This window comes from Morus notabilis, unplaced genomic scaffold (assembly GCF_000414095.1).
Source record: "Morus notabilis unplaced genomic scaffold, ASM41409v2 Scaffold2149, whole genome shotgun sequence".
Lineage (NCBI taxonomy): Eukaryota > Viridiplantae > Streptophyta > Magnoliopsida > Rosales > Moraceae > Morus > Morus notabilis.
The window spans coordinates 38237-56576 of record NW_010362817.1 but is presented as its reverse complement, the minus strand read 5'-3'; positions in this window follow the sequence as shown (position 1 = coordinate 56576).

Below are 18340 nucleotides of genomic sequence, written 5' to 3'. Positions count from 1 at the left end.
TTTTAATTATCCAACATTTTGACTGTATCAAGGAGTCAGTTATTCGGAACGAGTTCGGCGTAGACAAGTTCTAATTAAAAAAAATATCACGTGAAATTGCTCGCAAAAATATAAAATATTAAAAACAATAATTTGTAATAGTAAATTTATAATTTAAACTTTTTTTAAAGGTGTTATAATTTAAAGTTTGGAGTATAATTATTTGAAACAACAACATTTTCTAATAAGCCAATATCCTTCGTCATTGTGAAATTTATCCAACTTTTTTTTAAGGGAAGTAACTCTATTGTTTTTAGGATACTCATCTTAAGTATCTTTTTTTTTTTTTTTTTTTGAGAATTCACATTTCTTTTAAGGAAAAAAAAAACCCCCAAATTTATGTTCTCCCTCTCTTTTTTCTCTGTTTTGGGAATTTTCGTTTTTGTCTTTCTATTATTTATTATTTCTCCATTATTGGTACCTTTTCCAATAAATTATTAATTTCCCAAACGCAAGAAAAAAAAAATTATAATAATAGTAGTAAAATCAACTCAGAAATATGGTTCGTGGTGAGTGGGAATATGCTAATGTGCCTTTTCTTGCACAACTTGCTTTCAAGCGATAATAATTGGTCTTGATCCATTTGAAGTAAGTTATTACATTAAAAAATATTTAGGAAATGGTGGTTGTATATACACACTTTTTTAACTCTTCACTTTCTTCTTAAATTAAAAATTTCTAATTGTAAGGACACTTTTAAATAAAATGACAAAAACAGACAATAGACTTAATTATATAATTAAATTTTATTATGAGAGAAAATTAATGATAAAATGTCATTTTTCTCTTCACACACCCCACATGTTATATTGTCAAATTATAAATTATTTCTATTTCTAAAATCCATTACAAAACTTTAATTTATACCTTTCAATCACTATTCTAAAAAATTATATGGAGGTATGTTAAATTTTCTTTGCTATTTATTGTATGAAGATTGTTTTTTTTTTTACTTTTTGTTTTTCGTTTTTAAGCTAATCATTTTACCTTTCGTTTTTTTTTTTGGGGCTAATTTTGTTTAGAAGAAAAAAGAAGGCTCCATTCTATTACAAAACAAAATATAATAAATAAATAAAATATATAAACAAGATAATATTAAAGTAATAAAATTGATTTATATGTGGGGAAGGTAGTTAGAAGAGAAGGTAGATAGTAAAAAGGGAATGTGGAGAGAAAAGAGGGGGTGTAAATAACATCATTTTTAATAATTTTATAAAAATAGTTAGGTGTAATTTTGAAATAATAAAAGTGTGTAAAAAAATTTAATCATTTGAAAATTTTGTGGAATGTGTAGTTAAAAAAAAAGTGTGAAAAGTGAAAAAAGATGCGTGAATATAACTACTAAAAAAAAGGTGAGATAAGTCTACTGAAATTTTGTGATCCTTATCGATAAGCCTCTTTGTATATATGTTTTGATGCTTAAGATGACGACCAAATCCTTTTTATTGGATTTTTTTTTTCGCTCAAGAAGAATCTGGGATTTTTTTTTTTCGCCTATTTAAAAGAATTCAGTTTGTAACGATAACGACGCAAAAGTTAGCCCGAATTTGAGGTTTAAAATCAGTAAATTATTTTTTTTAATGGAAAAATCAGTAAATTATTTTGCCAACAAAACACATATTACGTCTGAACTCGCCCCCGCCGTAACGGGTGAAGTTATTATTATCATCATTTTTTTTTTAAAAAATGTGTGTATGATGTAGACTTTTTTCTTTTTTTGGTCGGTTGTTTTTGAGAAACAAATCCCTTTTCACTCCAAATGGACCATGAGGCTCGGGACTTCTGCATTTTGACCTATTTTAAAGGGCCATAGTACCAAATTTCACCTTTTTCCTATATTTTGATCATACTCTAGAGGTGCATATAAAATATTTTCATTGTTTTCACCCGTTATGATCCCAGAACCAAATATATTAAAAAAAAAATCCCTTAATCAAATTTGTTTATTATATTTTAAAGATTTTTAATTTGACTTTGTTATTCAAAAAATTGACAAATTGTACCGTACGAAACGTAATATACTAATTGGTGTTATTATCTTTTTTATTTTCCTTCTTATTGGGAAAATAAGAAAAAAAAGGTCATGATTTTAGTCAAAAGAAAACAAAATACCATTATTCAATAGAAAAGGAAGGTGTATTTTATTATAATTTAAAAAAAAAAAAAAAGAAGAAGACAAAATTGATTTTTTTTCTCTCTCTAGAAAGAAAGAGCGATAAACCACGTGTTTGCTACAAGGTTCTTTGGAGGTAGAAAAGGAATATAGTCTAAGGCCATTTATAAAAAAGAAAGGAAAATGATTGAAGCACCCACGTTAAAGCTACCTAGTTGACCCTCATAATATAGATGGTGCGGTCAATGATAAGGTTTATAATTTCATAAGTGATCAAAGTTTTTTTTTTTTTGACTAGGTATGATCAAAGGTATTTGTACGTGAAAGCCAAGCATTTAAAAAAAAAATAGCTTTTTAGGGAAAAAAAAAGAAAAAAAAAACTAGCTTTGCAACAAAGGGGGGAAAAGGAAAGAGTAATATTGGAGGTGAAAAGCTATCTGCGACGCCTGAAATTTATTTTTACGGTGATATTTTTTTTTCTTAATTATTTGTTTCTCTTTTTTCTCTCTGTTTTTTTTTTTTTTCCTTTCCAAAATTCAAATATGCAAAAGCAAGTTTAATTGAATTTTAAAGCTTACGTGGCTACGCCTAAATAAATTTATGAACATCATAATTAATATAGTTTATCCTTTATTTAATTAATTCATGTATAAAATTATTAAAAAGAAATTTTAGTTAGGCGCAATGAATGCTATTGATTTTTTCTTATATATATATATGTATGTAAAACATTATGTTAACTGTAAAAATTTAAGACTCAAATGGCTCCGGCAATATGTCCATCATCTAATGTGTAATCACGAAATTCATAATTAAATACAGTCATAATCTTATTGCAATTTGCAATCCGTGCGCCTATATATTTGTCGTCTGAAAAAGGAAAAAGAAAAAAAAAATAACTATTGTAATTTTGCTAAGAAATTCTATCATGCATATAAGGTCTCGTCTCATAAAATATGCATCACTTAATTTAAAATGTACAAGACCCTACCGATAATACATGTTTATAATTACTGAATCTTATTAAAATAATATTAAAATGAAAGATTATGTAATGATAAAATATGATCTAGATTTATAATTTAACAGTTAAAAATAGAAAATAATGGCGGCAGATAATTAGTTTGCTCGCCAAAAAATAAAAAAACTAATAAGGCATAATTCAACCTACCAAATATGAATGACTTTGGTTAGGGGGTGGACAACCCATTACACATGAATTTATACGCAAATATGGGTTAGCTGGATCCACCGTGACCACTTCCAAATGCGTTTTTGGAACTTTTAAAACTTACCTGTAAATCCTTTTAAAAAGTTTTTTTTTTTTTTTCTAGCCGAAAGGCCAAGGAATAATCATGTCCACAGGATTACAATTACAATGGTGTGATCTACGGTTGAGAAAAGATTCTAGTGGGAACTGGCAACTGGGAATGACTGCGTCAAACGTGGCAAGATCTTAGGTGGAGATAGCTGGCGGAGTGACGTGGCACCATTATATTATTATATTATAGACGATATATACATATGGAGACGTTTCATCTGAACCACGTGAAAATGTGTTTCGCCACTTCGTTCGCGGTGAGATTTGATAGCGACCCCACGTGTCTTGTTTGCCGTTAGTCAAAGCAATCATTTAGCAATTTAGAGGACCAAATCAAGAGCGAGCCAACTGTACTCGCGAAGTGCACGCAAGTCGAAAGTACTTGCTTTCTTTTGCTGACACGTGTTATGTAACTTTCTTTTGCGAAAACGGCGGAGATTAGTAGAAATTTCTAACCTAAAAGAGTTAATCACATGTTAAATATTTGACGTCATCATCACACATTAGTTTTAGAGATTTTATTTTATTTTAATTTTAGGCACCGCTGATTTGAGTTTTGCTACAGTAAAAAGCTCTTATAAACAATCATTTCTAACTTTTTTACTACAATAAAAAGCTCTCACATAAAATCACATCTAAACTCAAATTAAAAACTCGAATTAACGAACTCAATGGGCCCTTAGTCATTCTGTTAATTTAATATTAAATATTTGATGAAATTTATAAAAATTATCGACTAAAATTCAAAACATATAAAATTTAAAAACTAAAACAATATAGAAAATTAAAAGAATTTTCACAAATAGATTCAAAATTTTAGATGTTTCTAATCTTAAATTTTAATGTACATATTCTATCAAATTTTAGTACTTAATTGATGAAATGACCAAAATTGAAACATAATAAAACTTTAAAGACCATCTGTGACGTTTGAAAAGTCAGGAACTAAAGTGAAATTGAGTGTAAACCTCATAGACTATTTGTGAAATTAACCATTTTATTTATTATTATTATTTTACTTTTGATAAAATGTTATTGTGTGTTCTTTTTAAAACTCAAACTTTTTATGTGAGAGAAAACATGTAAATAAAAAAGTTAAATTTAAATTTTTATAAGAGAAAACATTGTAACAAAAAAAATTTGAGTTGTAATTTGAGTTATGAAAAAAAAAAACAATACGTAAATTGCCATTAAATTATGTCGTTATGTGAACACAAACTTTAAAACATATTTTTTTACCTCAATATATATTACGTTTTTAAATTCATCCTCATAACTTTGAGTGCGCTATTTTTGAACATATTTATAATGCACTAGGCACGTAAAGAGAGCAAATTGGTCAATTTGTTTAGGACAATTAACTAACTCAATTGTATCATATTCTGTTCTCCACTTTTTTTTTTTCTTCTTTTATTGCTTCTAAGTAACTACTGTAAAGAGATGATATATCTTAGTATGGCCGGCGAACTTTATGCTTAGCGCTAAGAGGTGGAGCTGCTACCCTGAAAACGGAGTTCTTGCAGATATGTGTTAAGCATATGTTCCAATTCGCTGAGGGCAAAGGGGAAGACCACTCTCTTATAAGGCTGACAATCCGGGTAGCAACACGACGACATGATTCGAAACCCGCACGAAATTAACGGGTTTAAGTTTATTATACCCGTGAAACACGATTAAATAACGTGTCATTTTCAGATTGACCCGCCATAATCTGTTTATTAAACGTGTCATATTTGGTTAACACGAATACACAACCCGATTATTACCTAGGTTAAAAATATTTCATTTTCAACATTTCCTACTAGGGTTTTATACTGTTATTTTAACTTTTCTTCTTCTCTCATTTCTTTTCTTCGATCCATCATCCAAAGTCCCAGACGGCGGTAGCAGCTTCCCACCCACCCGCTTGGTGATACAATGGTTAGTGGTATTGAGCTAAATTTTCTTTTGTGCAGATTAATTTAACACAATGGAAAGATGATGAGCTTTCTCACATGAATCAACTTCTATTGCACATGATGATGTACTTGGAATTCCCCCGCTGCAATAAATTATTTAAATGTTTAATTATTAATCATGTGTGTTTATTTTTTAATTTGTGAGAGACTTTTACGTGTTTGTTTTAATTTTAAACTTAGATTATGTAATGTCTTTACATCATGTTAAACAAGTTGAGAAACATGTTTTATCACTTATTTTATAAACAGGTTCAAAAATAGGTTAATACGACCCATTTATCACTCATTTTAAAAATATGTTCAGAAATAGGTTCAAATATAGGTTAACACAACCCATTTATCACCTATTTTATAAACATGTTCAAAAATAGGTTCAGAAATAGGTTAACATGACCCATTTATCACCCATTTTATAAACTGTTTGACAGGTAATCAACGAGTTGACACGACACGTTTATGACCCGTTTAATAAACAGATTATTCGTGTTGTGTCGTGTCAATCCGCCAATATATAGGTCGTGTTTGAGTTTTATATTTTGACACGATTAATAAACGGGTTGTGTTCGTGTTAGGCCTATTCGTGTCAATTGAGGGGGTCAACACGACCCGCCGACATAAATTGCTACCCCTACTCTCTTAGGGAGCAGCAGGGTGGACATCCCCTACTCTGGGCTTGGACTCGAGGTTTTTTGAGTTCTCTCTCTTATTCAAGAACGAGTTTCTCTCTGGCCCTAATTTTTGAAGTGAAAGAAAGGCACTTCGTTAAGGCGACGAAGGCGAGCAGGGATTCTGTCTAAAAATGAATAGAGAGTCTTTAACGGGCACCCAATTCATTTTGTTTGGAGTGAAAGACATTCACAGTCCCTAAATATTGTACTCAACTTTAAATTAAGAGATAACTCGACAATTCTATTAACAAATAGCACGTTCTAAAGTTCATGATATAAATATGAAGACATATTACATATTAAGAGGTGCAATAGATACGTTTGAAATTTTTGGGAGTCATGTTGATGCAAATGACATAGTTTAAGATTTTAAAGGGACGAATTCTTCTTTAGTATATAAGAGGGACCTGCCATCCCATTAGTGATAAATATAGTAATATACACACACACACACATATATATATACACACGAGTTTTCAATAGTTACCCTTGAATCAGTTCTTGTCAATTAATATAGAATTTTGATGATATGACGTAATAATAATTTAATTTCATTAATTATCATAATTTTTTTAGTCAATTATTCAATTTATTACAACTATCAGTGCGGTTAAAATACATATCAATAGTTCAATATAGGAAATTTATACTTTTGCACGTTCTTTTCAATAAACTTTTAGCTTAATTATTAAATATAATTATATTTTGGTATAAAGAATTATTTTCTCAATTAATTTTTATTTCAAAAAATATTTATTTGGATCATGGTTAAGAAAATAATATTCTAGCAGATTAACAAGAAAAAATGTCTACGTGCATATTTGACGAAATGTTATTTTATGAAAAATAGAAAAACCAACATTTCAATGAGAAATATTTAAAAATTTTAAAAAAATTTCTTAAAAAAAAGGACAAGCAAAGAACCAAATACGTAGTTAAAGAACAAAAAGGTTTTTGTAACCACTCTTATTCCTACATAATAGAAACCTTTTTTTTTTTTTTTCCTCCCTTAAAAAGACAATTTGAAATTTTAACACTACTACCAACACTCATAAACTTCGCATGGATGAGCTTTTTTTTCTTTTCTTCCCCTTGGAAATTTAACCTTTCAATTTATAAAATAACAAAAATTAATTCAATAGTGGATCAATGGTGTCCTGAGCTTGTACTCCATGAATTTTTCATAATCTAATACGTTCATTGCTGAATTTTCTGAATGTGCCTTATAAGCATCCATGGTGGAGGGACAGAGTCAGCATGGACCCTAAGGAAGGGAAATGAGCAAATGGCTCCATTAGAACTTTTTTAAAATTTAATCTTTATCATCTTTCTTTTTATTATTTTACCCCTTTTAAAATTTAAAAATCTTTATGGTGGAACATGCTATTCTACGCTATCACTAAGAGTAATTGTTTTAAACTGTTGGATTAGTTTTTTAACGGCTAAATATGTAGATATCCATATTAAAAATTTATAGCGCACCCACACAAAACTAGTCATATTGTAAATCTGACCATTAAAAAATTAATCTAACGATAAAAATACAGTTCCTAATTGAGGAACAAAATAGTATACTACACCACAAACATTCCCAATTTTAAAATTTTAAAATTTCTTTTTTTTTAACATAAAAATTTTATAGTTTCAGATACATACAAAATGTTTTAAGTTTTTCATTTACAGCCTTATTATACCCTATTATTTTTTTTCTCTTGTATTCATTGTTTCAAATATAAAAACTCAAATAAATTAAAACTAAGATAAGTTCATGAAATATTCAGTATTTATCACACTATACTATTTGTAGCTTTAAAATTTGAGTTAACTCAAACTCTTTTAGTGGTTGTAAGCAAATCTAACGGTAATAACACACCTGATTTCACGATAAGATACACAGTTCAAATCTTTCATTTTAAATAAAAAAAACTACAAAAAAAATTATGCATGGTGGTATATAGTGAGTCATATTGGAAAATTTGTGTGTAGAGGATGAAAAGAATGCAGAAAATAAGAGAGGGTTTGAGGATTATAGGAATACTTTTCTTTAAGGTTTTATTTGCCCTCACTTCTCAAAGTTTGCTAATAAGTTTTAATGACAAATTATCCCTAAGATACAACAAACCCTTGAACACAATATCTAGCAATAATATTGAGTTCCAAAATATAAATTAAATCTGTAAATTTTTTGAAAAATTAATAAAGACAAAAGTACCATTTCATGAATGAATGCAACATTTTCAATCATCACAACCATTATTATAAATGTATCTTTCTCAATGCAAAGGTATGTTTTCATGGATTAATATATCTATTACAATAATTATATCTATTACTAATAGGTGTTCAGATAAGTGTTAAAATATATCACCAATGTTAGCAACAATTTGAAGAGTCATATTACAATTTTTTTAACAATCTCCCACTAGATTGTAATATTTCTCTAGACTTAACAACGATAAACACATACATATATGTAGGTATCTTTCGATTTTAACCTCCAATTAGTGACTATATTTCAAAGTATTCACAAGACAATAGTGTGCTTTGTATTAAACTTTGTCTCTTAAGTAAATACCAAAAATATATCACATATGTGTTATCACATACTTAAAAATATGTTCTAATCGTTTAACACTATTTCGGCCTTGTGCTCTATCTTGGATTCATGAACAATTATAGGACTAAACCACAGTTTTGTTAGGAACGACACCATTCTTCATGTTCACTTAGGTGAAGTTTCGAATTATGTCTCTAGCTACTATGAGACTCGAACTTCATTAAGAGTATAAACTCAACCTCAACCACGTAGCTATTTTATATCGACATTTTGGAAGGGACTGATTAAATTTTAGTGCTAACCCGGTCACATATCAATAACTTGTTCTTACCCATTTAACTATGGAATAACGGTACAACTACTACATATATAGTTGGGTTACCATCATCGGTGACTCTTTCAAAAAAGGTTTCAGTCTCATTCCACTAGATATTTCTTTGATAAGTCTCTTGAAAGACCTTTTGTCAAAGGATCCGCTAGGTCTTGTTTGTCCTAACATAAACAATATTGATAACACCATCAATTATCAATTGTTTCACATATTCATGTCTTAAGCTAATATGTTTAGATTTCCTATTATAAATCTTGTTAGAAGCTCTAGATAAAGTAGCTTCACTATCACAGTACAAAGAAATAGATGGTGGCCACAACTCAATATCAAACAATAGACTTCTCAACCATTCCACATCTTTACCCGCATCGGCAAGTGCTGTAAACTCACTCTCCATCGTAGAATGAGTTATGCACTTTTGTTTCTTAGAAGCCCAAGAGACGGCTCCTCCCGCAATTGTGAAAATCTAACTGGATGTGGATTTGTTATCACTTGCACTTGTTATCCAACTTGCATCCAAGTATCCTTCAAGTACCGATGGATAGTCATTATATGACAAACCCAAATTAATGGTTATTTTAAGATAACTAAGTATTCTACCAATTGCATTCTAATGTTTAACACCCGGGTTACTCATGAACCTAGACATTTTGCATACCGCAAATGCTATGTCAGGTCTTGTACAATGCATGACATACATCAAGCTACCAATTGCACAAACATATTCAAACTGTGTCACTACTCGGCATGCATTCTCTAGTAATTTAATACTAGAATCATATTGGGTATTTGCTTCTTTAAACTTCAAATGACTGAATTTAATAAGTACATTCTCAATATAATGAGATTGACACAACGAGTAACCCCCACTATGTGTCCTCACTTTTACACCTAAGATAGTATCTACCTCACCAAAATCTTTCATCTTAAATTGTGAAGTTAGATACTTCTTGACATCATTTACCCCGTGCACGTTTGTTCCAAAGATAAACAAGTCATCATCCCGCACCTCAAGTGTCAGGAGTAATGGGCTAAATCACTACTCATTCCCCGATGGTACTAATTTATTTCCCGCTACCTCTTCGCCGATCAATGGTCCTGATTCCCCGATTTTACATTTCTTTTTGAAGACTAATCCCCTTAACTCCTACCCTGCGGCGATACCTCTTTAATCCCCGAAAGGGCTACCATTCAAGGGGAGACGGATTACTTCCTTTCTTTATTAAATCTCCGCCCTAGGTAAGCAAGATCCCCTTTAAGGCCCTACGGGGCACTTTCTATGGGAATAAAATAACAAAAATTAATTCAATAGTGGATCAATGGTGTCCTGAGCTTGTACTCCATGAATTTTTCATAATCTAATACGTTCATTGCTGAATTTTCTGAATGTGCCTTATAAGCATCCATGGTGGAGGGACAGAGTCAGCATGGACCCTAAGGAAGGGAAATGAGCAAATGGCTCCATTAGAACTTTTTTAAAATTTAATCTTTATCATCTTTCTTTTTATTATTTTACCCCTTTTAAAATTTAAAAATCTTTATGGTGGAACATGCTATTCTACGCTATCACTAAGAGTAATTGTTTTAAACTGTTGGATTAGTTTTTTAACGGCTAAATATGTAGATATCCATATTAAAAATTTATAGCGCACCCACACAAAACTAGTCATATTGTAAATCTGACCATTAAAAAATTAATCTAACGATAAAAATACAGTTCCTAATTGAGGAACAAAATAGTATACTACACCACAAACATTCCCAATTTTAAAATTTTAAAATTTCTTTTTTTTTAACATAAAAATTTTATAGTTTCAGATACATACAAAATGTTTTAAGTTTTTCATTTACAGCCTTATTATACCCTATTATTTTTTTTCTCTTGTATTCATTGTTTCAAATATAAAAACTCAAATAAATTAAAACTAAGATAAGTTCATGAAATATTCAGTATTTATCACACTATACTATTTGTAGCTTTAAAATTTGAGTTAACTCAAACTCTTTTAGTGGTTGTAAGCAAATCTAACGGTAATAACACACCTGATTTCACGATAAGATACACAGTTCAAATCTTTCATTTTAAATAAAAAAAACTACAAAAAAAATTATGCATGGTGGTATATAGTGAGTCATATTGGAAAATTTGTGTGTAGAGGATGAAAAGAATGCAGAAAATAAGAGAGGGTTTGAGGATTATAGGAATACTTTTCTTTAAGGTTTTATTTGCCCTCACTTCTCAAAGTTTGCTAATAAGTTTTAATGACAAATTATCCCTAAGATACAACAAACCCTTGAACACAATATCTAGCAATAATATTGAGTTCCAAAATATAAATTAAATCTGTAAATTTTTTGAAAAATTAATAAAGACAAAAGTACCATTTCATGAATGAATGCAACATTTTCAATCATCACAACCATTATTATAAATGTATCTTTCTCAATGCAAAGGTATGTTTTCATGGATTAATATATCTATTACAATAATTATATCTATTACTAATAGGTGTTCAGATAAGTGTTAAAATATATCACCAATGTTAGCAACAATTTGAAGAGTCATATTACAATTTTTTTAACAATCTCCCACTAGATTGTAATATTTCTCTAGACTTAACAACGATAAACACATACATATATGTAGGTATCTTTCGATTTTAACCTCCAATTAGTGACTATATTTCAAAGTATTCACAAGACAATAGTGTGCTTTGTATTAAACTTTGTCTCTTAAGTAAATACCAAAAATATATCACATATGTGTTATCACATACTTAAAAATATGTTCTAATCGTTTAACACTATTTCGGCCTTGTGCTCTATCTTGGATTCATGAACAATTATAGGACTAAACCACAGTTTTGTTAGGAACGACACCATTCTTCATGTTCACTTAGGTGAAGTTTCGAATTATGTCTCTAGCTACTATGAGACTCGAACTTCATTAAGAGTATAAACTCAACCTCAACCACGTAGCTATTTTATATCGACATTTTGGAAGGGACTGATTAAATTTTAGTGCTAACCCGGTCACATATCAATAACTTGTTCTTACCCATTTAACTATGGAATAACGGTACAACTACTACATATATAGTTGGGTTACCATCATCGGTGACTCTTTCAAAAAAGGTTTCAGTCTCATTCCACTAGATATTTCTTTGATAAGTCTCTTGAAAGACCTTTTGTCAAAGGATCCGCTAGGTCTTGTTTGTCCTAACATAAACAATATTGATAACACCATCAATTATCAATTGTTTCACATATTCATGTCTTAAGCTAATATGTTTAGATTTCCTATTATAAATCTTGTTAGAAGCTCTAGATAAAGTAGCTTCACTATCACAGTACAAAGAAATAGATGGTGGCCACAACTCAATATCAAACAATAGACTTCTCAACCATTCCACATCTTTACCCGCATCGGCAAGTGCTGTAAATTCACTCTCCATCGTAGAATGAGTTATGCACTTTTGTTTCTTAGAAGCCCAAGAGACGGCTCCTCCCGCAATTGTGAAAATCTAACTGGATGTGGATTTGTTATCACTTGCACTTGTTATCCAACTTGCATCCAAGTATCCTTCAAGTACCGATGGATAGTCATTATATGACAAACCCAAATTAATGGTTATTTTAAGATAACTAAGTATTCTACCAATTGCATTCTAATGTTTAACACCCGGGTTACTCATGAACCTAGACATTTTGCATACCGCAAATGCTATGTCAGGTCTTGTACAATGCATGACATACATCAAGCTACCAATTGCACAAACATATTCAAACTGTGTCACTACTCGGCATGCATTCTCTAGTAATTTAATACTAGAATCATATTGGGTATTTGCTTCTTTAAACTTCAAATGACTGAATTTAATAAGTACATTCTCAATATAATGAGATTGACACAACGAGTAACCCCCACTATGTGTCCTCACTTTTACACCTAAGATAGTATCTACCTCACCAAAATCTTTCATCTTAAATTGTGAAGTTAGATACTTCTTGACATCATTTACCCCGTGCACGTTTGTTCCAAAGATAAACAAGTCATCAACATATAAACATATAATCACACCAAAATTATTTGTAAATTTAGAGTATATCCATTTATCTGCATTATTATGTTTAAAACCATGAGATAAAATGACATTATCAAATTTCTCATGCCACTGTTTTGGTGCTTGCTTTAAACCATAAAGCAACTTGACTAACTTGCAAACTCTCTTCCACCAAAATTATTTGTAAATTTAGAGTATATCCATTTATCTGCATTATTATGTTTAAAACCATGAGATAAAATGACATTATCAAATTTCTCATGCCACTGTTTTGGTGCTTGCTTTAAACCATAAAGCAACTTGACTAACTTGCAAACTCTCTTCTCATTTTCAGGCAATACAAACCCTTCGGGTGTTCCACATAGATTTCCTCATCAAGATCACCATTTAGAAAGGTCGTCTTAACATCCATTTGATGCACACACAAATTGTATATTGATGCAATTACAAATAGAACTCTTATGGATGTCAATTTAGCTATCGGAGCATATGTATCAAAGTAGTCTATACCACGCTTTTGTTTAAAGCTCTTGGCTACCAATCTAGCCTTGAATGTTTGTATAGACCCATCAGTGTTGTACCTTCTTCTAAACACCCATTTGTTGCTGATTGGTTTTGATCCCGGAGGGAGATCAACCAAGATCCAAGTTTGATTCGACATAATCGAATCCATTTCATCATTCACGACCTCTCTCTAAAAGGAGACATCCCTTGAAGACATAGCTTCACTAAATGTCTTTTGATCTCCTTCTTCATTAAGCAACAATGGTATTTTATTAAGTACATCATTTCTATCTCCTTCAACCAAAAAGGTTAAAGCTTAAGATGGAATAAAATCTGGTGCTAAGTCCTTTTCTTTTCTTTCACGTTGACTTCTCCTATGTTCAAAAGATGTCATAGACTCTTTCATTTTATTAGTAGAGGTACTAGGAGTATCAACATATGGTTTATCAACATAAGATTTTAATTCAGTGGAAGAATCAAGGCTAAACTTATTCTCAATGAATTCAACATCTCTTGATTCCACAATCACATTAGAATCTAAATTCAATAATCTGTATGCCTTGGAATTTTCACCATATCCTATGAAAACACTTTTAATTCCTCTAGCACCTAACTTTGATGATTTAAGGTCAATCACTCTATAGAAGGCTAGACAACCCCACACCCTTATTACATCAAGTTTTATTTTCTTCGTTTCCATACTTCATATGGAGAGACATGTGTTTTCATGGATGTAATTCTAATGTGAACATAACATGTAGTAAGTAAAGCTTCCACGTCACACAACCCCACACCCTTATTACATCAAGTTTTATTTTTTTCGTTTCCATACTTCATATGGAGAGACATGTGTTTTCATGGATGTAATTCTAATGTGAACATAACATGTAGTAAGTAAAGCTTCATCCCATAAATTATTAGGCAATTTAGCATTAAGAAGTATAGAGTTAATCATATCGGTAAAATTCATATTCTATCTTTCAACCAATCTATTTTGTTGAAGAGTGAAAGGGGCTGACCTTGGGTGAATAATACCATGCTCTTAACAGAAGGCATCAAATTCATTTGAGAAATATTCACTACCTCTATCACTTTGAACCATTTTAATCTTCTTGTCTTTTTGGTTTTCAACTTCAGCCTTATAAATTTTAAATTTATCAAAGGCTTCATCTTTTGTTCTAAGTAAGTACACATAAGTGTATCTAGAACAATCATCATTGAAAGTGATAAAGTATCTCTTTCTTCCTCTTGTCAAAATACCATTATACTCACAAATATCGGTATGAATCATATCCAACATTTGAGTATTTCGTTCGGTTCTAGGAAAGGGTTTCTTAGTCATCTTCGCTTGTATGAAATTTTACGTATCATTTTTAACATCTTTACAATTAATCAAACCATGTTTGGACATATATTTCAAAGATCTAAAATTTAAGTCTGCTGAACGTGCATGCCAAACATCAAAAGAGTCAACAAGATAAAGAGAATTAATATCATCTTTATTATTAATGCTAAGTTTGTACATGCCATCACAAGAATATCCATTTCCTACAAAGGCCCCGTTCTTAGTTACAATATAATTATTACCCTCAAGTACAATCTTAAGCCCATTTTTACACATTAGACTACTGGATACAAGATTTTTCCTAATATCATGAACATGAAGAACATTGTTCAAAGTAAGCTTCTTTTCGGAATTAAAGTTGATCTCCACCACACATTTTTCTTCAACCATTGCTGCACCATTGTTCCCGATGAGAATCGTTTGTGCTTCATTTTCCACTTTGTATGATGAGAATAATTTCTTGTCGTTACAAACATGGATGCTTGCACCATAATCAAGCCACCATTCGGAGGATTTAATTGCATCCATGTTGGTTTCGGTAATCATGCTAATTTGCATATCCGAGACCATAGCACAAATGTCTTCAAATTTTTCTTTAACAATATTGACCTTGTTGATGTTAACTTCTTTCTTTTTCTTCTTGTATTTGCAGTCATTTTGGCGATGGCCTTTCTTTCCACAAAAGAAACAATTTCCAAAAAATTTCTTTTGGTCATTACCTGGCTTTTTGAACTTCTTATCATTATTGACTTTGAAGTTCTTGGAAAACTTACTAGCTTTGGCAACATTAACCTTAGAGAAATCTATAATCTTGCCATTGGGATCACAAGACTTAGTCTCTTATTCAATCCTCAAGTGTTTTTACAATTCCTCCAAGGTTATGTCATCTATCCTATGAAGGAGTTTCTTTCTATAACCATTCCAACTTTGAGATAATTTAGCAATAATTGCCCTCACTTTGGAATGATTCAGAAATTTCAACTTTCAATTCACGAAACTTAGTAAGAATGACTTGCAATTCATGTATTTGATCTAGAACGGACTTGGTATCAACCATGACAAATTCAAGATATTTCAAGATGAGGAATTTGTCCATACCTTCCTTCTCAATTTTGTACTTGTATTCGAGAGCGTTTTAAATCTCCACTGGAGACTTTATCGAGTTGTAGAGATCATATAGCCTATTAGAAAAAGTGTTGAGAATGTGACATCGACACATGACTTCATCATCTTCGCGTTTCTTCCTTGCAGCCTTCAATTCATCAGAATCATCCACCTTTAGTTCCGGAAGTGGCTCTAACTTCGGCTCAAGCACGTAGACGATCTTAAACACGGTGAGAAGGAAGAACAATTTTACCTTCCAGGGGTGAAATTGGTACCATCGAATCGATCAAGTTGGACATTCGGATTGAGAAAAGATGCCATGTTCTTTTCAACCTCCATTGTAGCAAGTTAAAACCTCAAAGATTGTTAAAAAATTTGTGTGTAGAGGATGAAAAGAATGCAGAAAACAAGAGAAGATTTGAGGCATATAGGAATACTTTCCTTTAAGATTTTATTTGCCCTTACTTCTCAAAGTTTGCTAATGAGTTTTAATGGCGAATTACCCTTAAGATACAACAAACCCTTAAACATAATATCTAACAATAATATTGAGTTCTGGAACATCAATTAAATCTGTAAATTTTCTTAAAAATTAATGAAGATAAAAGTATCATTTCATGAATAAATGTAACATTTTCAATCATCACGTATCATTTCATGAATGAATGTAACTTTTTCAATCATCACAGTCATTCACATAGAGGTACCTTTCTCAATGTAAAGATATTTTTTCATGAATTAATGCATCTATTACAATAGTTATATCTATTGCGAATAAGTATTTAGATATATGTGAAAATATATCACTAATAATTATAATGATTTGAAAAGACATATTACAGTCTCTCTTACAAGTCAATCATGAAAAAGACCCACCTAGAGAGAGTGAACAATAATTGAGCAAGAGATAACGTTTATCACTAGGTGGGTGGTTAGCGTAGTCTTGCAAAAGAGAGGCTTTTCAGTGATTCTAACCAAAGCTCCTGTATTTGATCCAACAAGTTATTGGATTCTCCACCCCAACCTTTTTTCAGCATCTAACTTTTCTTCTTTTTTCCTTATGGGAAGAATATAATTAGCAAGCCCCCATTTTTCAAACTATGTTTTCCAAAAGTGAAATATATGCATCCTCAATCTAGTCATATCTTTATCTTTCTTTATATATGTATATATATATATATATATAAATATTAACTCGTGGTATAAATTCTGCCAATTCATATTCGTGTTCCTTATCTTCCATGCCCCATGACCCTTTCATATGAATACTAACAAAAGTAACCTTTTCAAGTGGAAAAGTTAGCACATTTGGGCTGTTGTGATTATTAAGCAATAATTTTCACCACTTGTCATATATACATAGATGTATAGATGTATATAGTTTTAATTAAATCCTTATTTTGTACTTTGTCAATTATTATCTTTATAATTATATATGTTTCTCGACATTAAAAAAAAAGAAGAAATTAGATGATCTTCGTAGATGTTTGCTTTGTACACGCAATTTCTGATGTTGCCGTTTCTTTCACTTAATATTTTTTGCAAACGTACTGTAATCTGTATATATCATTTTCCATTGACCCTCTTTTTCCATTGTTTTGAATAATGAACAATTAAAAAGTCATAAAATACCATTTCTATTGGCCGTAATTTTTTATTCTAATAACAAATCATGGAAATTGGAAATGCAGTAAATTGACAGTTTTTTTTTTTTAATTTCCTTTTTTTTTTTGGATTTTGATAGTTATTTATGTCAGCAAGTTAGGTAAGATGGAGGGGTTACTAGTTATTTAAGTCCCGAATTGATGGAAAAGGAAATTATTCATGTATTCATGTTACATCAGTGCCATCTTTATTTTTAGTGATTAATTAAAAATATAGAAAGAAAAAGAAGATTCAATATTTAAGATTACTAGTTTATTAGCTTGCGAGTGAAGGTATATTGTACTCAGCATACTTTTCATGCTTTGGTGCTTTTGCTGCCTTTTCTATGTCAGGCTTCGTTTATTTTATCAATTTAAGTTTTTAATTTGAAGTTTTTACAGTTAAAAATTCTCATAAAATGTCACATCTAACTTTTTTTACTACAGTTAAAAACTCTTAAAAAATATCAAATCTAAGCTTGAATTAAAAACTCAAATCTGCGAAACGAACGAGGCTTTAATTTTTTTGTTTTTGTTTTTTTTTTATTGTGATTAAAGTTGTTGTATACCGAACAACTTTTCTGGTGGAGAGTTGGGGTTTCAAACTCCGAAAAGAAAAAAGGAAAAAAAATAAGTACTTGTGAATTAGGGGGACTTTAATGTTATTATTATTATTTTTTTCCTGAATAAAAG